The sequence below is a fragment of the Fukomys damarensis genome, unplaced genomic scaffold (genome assembly GCF_012274545.1).
Source record: "Fukomys damarensis isolate Sample0158 unplaced genomic scaffold, DMR_v1.0_HiC HiC_scaffold_30, whole genome shotgun sequence".
Classification (NCBI taxonomy): domain Eukaryota; kingdom Metazoa; phylum Chordata; class Mammalia; order Rodentia; family Bathyergidae; genus Fukomys; species Fukomys damarensis.
The window spans coordinates 12,973,998-12,978,555 of record NW_022900942.1 but is presented as its reverse complement, the minus strand read 5'-3'; positions in this window follow the sequence as shown (position 1 = coordinate 12,978,555).

The following is a 4,558-nucleotide window of genomic DNA, read 5'->3' as shown; positions in this document are numbered from 1 at the left end:
AAAAATGAAACTGTAGAACTATATCCTTGATGAACATACGTGTGAGAATCCTTAGCAAAATGCTTTCAAGGGCTGGGAATTTACCTCAGTGGCATGGCACCTGTCTTGCAAGCTCAAGGTCCTGAGTTCGATCCCCAGTATAGAAAAAAAAAACAAAAAAACAATGTTTGCAAATTAAATTCAACAATACATTAAAATAATCATACATCATATGTTTCATTCCAAAGATGCAAGGATAGTTTAATACATACCAAAGAAAAACTGCAATAAACATATAAATAGAATCCAGGAGATAAACTGTGATCTTTTCAATTGATGCAGAAAAAGACTCCAAGAAAATTCAATGTAGCTTTATGTTAAAAGCCTTAAAGAAACTAGGGATTCAGGTAGTCATATTCCTTAACCATACATGACAAAACCTATAGGCAACATCATTCAGAATGGAAAAGCTGAAAACATTTAATGGGATCATTCTAACAAAAAGGTGAAAGACATCTATGATGAAAATTTCAGAAAGAAAGACATTGAAGAAGACATCAAAGAAGGAAACACCTCCTGTGTTCATGGATTGGCAAAATTAATATCATTACAATGTTATTATTAACTAAAGTTATCTATAGAAAAAATAGATCTTTAATCCATTTTGAATTTACTTTAATGCATGGTGAAAGATACAGGTCTAGTTTTAATCTATGGCAAGTTGAAATTCAATTTTTCAAGCACCATTTATTAAAGAGGCTATCTCTCCTCCAGTGAGGGTGTTTGGCTCCTTTGTAAAAGATGAGGTAGCTGAGTAGATCTGGAGTTGTTTCTGAATCTTCTAATCTATTCCACTGGTCCTCAGGTCTATTTCTTTGCCAGTACCATACTGTTTTTATAACAGTAGATTTGTAGTATAGTTTCAAATTGGAGATTATGATACCCCTAACTTCCCTTTAGTGCCTAAAATTGCTTTTGCTATTCTAGGTGTCTTCTTGTTCCAAATGATTTTTTGGATTGTTTTCTCAAGGTCTGTGAGGTATACTGCTGGGATTTCAATTGGGATTGCATTGAATCTGTATATTAATTTTGAAATTATGTCCATTTTTACTGTGTTGATTCTTCCTACCCAGAACAATGGATGTCTTTCCGTTTTATGATTTCCTCTTCAATCTCCTTTTTCAGAATGCTATAGTTTTCAGAGTAGAGGTCTTTGATTTTTTGGTTAGGGTGATTCCTAGGTATTTCATTTTTTTATGTTATTGTGAAAGAAATTGACTGCTCCATTTCTCTCTCTGTGAGTCTGTTTATTGTGCATGGAAAAACTATTGATATTTATGTGTTAACCTTGTATCCAGCTAATTTACTGAATTTGATTATTAAGTCTAGAAGACTTTTGGTGGAGTTCTTGGGGTCTTCTATATAGAATATCATATCATCTGCAAATAATGACAATCTGACTTCTTGATTTCCTATCTTTATTCTTTTTGTTTCTTTCTCTTGTCTAATCGCTGTAGCTAATGTTTCTAAAAGTATATTGAACAGAAGTGATTATAGTGGACACCCTTATCTTGTTCCTGACTTTAGCATGAATGTTTTCAGCTTTTGACCATTTAGTATGATTTTGGCTGTCGGTTAGTCATAGATGGCTTTTATCAGACTGAGGTTGAGACTGTCTATTCCAATTTTCTGTAGGGTTTTTTATTGTGAATGCATGTTGAATTTTTGTAGAGTGTTTTTTATGCATCTATTGAGATGATCATATGTTTTTTGTCATTTGGCTCTATTAATATAGTGTATTACATTTACTGATTTGCAAATGTTGAACCATCCTTGCATCCCTGGGATGAATCCCACTTCATTATGGTGTATGACCTTGATTGTCTTCTGCACTCCATTTGCTAGTATCTTATTAAGCACTTTTGCATCTGTGTTCATTATTGAACATGCCCCATAGATCTCTTTATCAGTTGGGTCTTTCTCTGCTTTGGGGACCAAGGTGATGCTTGCTTCCAGGAATAAATTTGGGAGTATTGCTTCCCTTTTAATTTAATCGAAGAGTTTAAACAGTAGTGGTAGTAGTTCCTCTCTAAATGTCTTGTAGAATTCAGCAATGAAGCCATCAGGGCCCGGGCTTTTCTTAGTTGGTAAGTACTTAACTACATTATCAATTTCATTGATTGATATTGGGTCGTTTAGATTTTTTTTAGGTTATCTTTGTTGAGCTTTGGTAATTCATACAAATCTAGGAATCTATCCATTTCTTCTGTATTTTCCATCTTATTGGAATATAGTTTCTTGAAGCAGGTTCTTGATGATCCTCTGGATTTTTGCTGAATTCATTTTAATTTCACCCTTTCTTGCCTTGATTTTGGCCTTTTCTTTCCTTTTTTGATAAGGTTGGCTAAGAGATTGTCAATTTTGTTTTTTTTTTTTTTTTAAGAGCCAACTCTTGGCTTCATTTATTTTTTTTTTTTGTATCATTCTTTTAGTCTCCATTGCATTGATTTTTGCTCTGATCTTTATAATTTCCTCCCTTGTATGAGCTTTGGTTTTGTCCTGATCTTCTGTTTTTAGAAGCTTGAGGTTCAACATCATGTTGATTAAATGCACTAGCTCTGTTTTCCTAATGTGCATATTCAGTGCTATGAATTTCCCTTATAAGACTGCTTTTGTTGTGGCCTATGGATTCTGATATGTTGTACAGTCAGTATTATTTAATTGTAGGAATTGGCTTATTTTTTATTTAATATCATCTGTAACATATTGGTTATTAGAGATTGTGTTGTTCAATTCCATGTTTTCGTGAAATTCTTGTGATTTCTTTTGCTATTTATTGATCTTCAATTTTATTGCAGTGTGGTCTGATAATATACAGGGGATCACTTCAATTCTTTTGCACTTACTTAGACATGCTCTATAAGTGAATACGTGTTCTATTTTGGAGAACAAATCATGTGCAGCTGAAAGGAATGTGTATTCTGATTTTGTGGAGTGGAGCACTCTATAAACATTTGTTAAGTTCATTTGTTCAAGAGTTTGATTGAGTTCTATTTCATTGTTTTTGTCTGGCCAATCTATCTATTTTGCTTCAATGGAGTATTGAGGTCCCCCACTACTATCGTATTAGCACTTATTTGATTTTTTTATGTACGTTACTATTTGTTTTATATAGTTTGCACTAGTGTTTGGTGTATGTATATTTATGATTGTCTTCTCTTCCCATTGGATTGTTCCCTTTACAAGGATGTAGTGTCCTTCTTTGTATCTCTTAATCAATGTTCTTTGAAATCCATGTGTTTTGCAAAGAGTATAGCTACTCCTGCTTTTTTCAAGTTCCTGTCACATGGAGTATTATTTTCCACCCTTTAGCTTTCAGTCTATGAGTTTCTTTTTGAATTAAGTGCATTTCATGTATGCAGCATATTGTTGGATCTTGCTTCTTGACCCATTCTGTCAATCTATTTCTTCTGATTTGTAAATTGAGACCATTAACAGTGATGGTTATAATTGATATATACTGATTTATACTTGTCATTACATTTTCTTTTTGTTGTATTCTCTCTCTTTGCATTTAATTTCTGATCATGTCAGATCAATTCATCCTGCTGGGCATCCTGGGGTTGCTATCCTTGTTGTCATTTCCTAGGATATTGTTTAAAAGTTTTTGTAGTGCTGGTTTAGTATTTATAAAGTTCCCAAAGTGCTCTTTGTCATGAAAGTATCATATTCTCCATCAACTTTAAAAGATGGTTTTGCAGGGCACATCAATCTGGGTTGGAGGTTATAATTTCTCCTTTAGGGCTTGAAATATATCAGTCCAAGATCTTCTTGCCTTGAGGGTTTGCTTTGAAAAGTCTTCTATGTTTCAGATAGGCTTTCCTTTTTATGTGATTTGTTTCTTTTCTCTGACTGCTTGAAGAGTTGTTCTTCTATTGGGTTTCTGAAATCTTATCTATTATATGCCTATGTGTAGATTATTTTAATCATGGCTAATTGGAGTCCTATATGTTTCACTCATCTGTATGTCAAATTGTTTTCCCCTACTTGGAGAACAAGTTTTTTTTCTTTTCTTTTCTTTTTTTGTCACCTCCACCCTCTCCTGGTCTCACTATGTTGTTGAGACAGACCTGAAACTCACAATGTAGCCCAGGCTGGTCTTGAACTCACCGCGATCATCCTGCCTCAGCCCCCCAAGTGCTGGGATTATAGGCATGCACCACCACACCTGGCCACTCTGTCCTGTTTCTTCATTGATTCTAATCAGTTTTATATTATTCTTCTTTGCATCATGTAGCAGCTGTTGGATTGATTTTTCATGGTCCCTTACTATTTTAAGAAACATTTCTTTTCCTTCCAATGACATCTTCTATTTCTGAAATTCTATCTCGCATTGGCTCATTCTGCTTCATAAACTTTCAATGAAGTTTTTAATCTCCTGGAAATCTGTTTGCATCTGTTTTATGGATTACATTTGTTTCCTATGTTGGGATTCCATTATGTTCCTCAGTTCCACTTTTTAAAAATCTGTGTCTGCTCTAGATTTATTATTTCTTGCACCATGGGCACATTCTCTGCT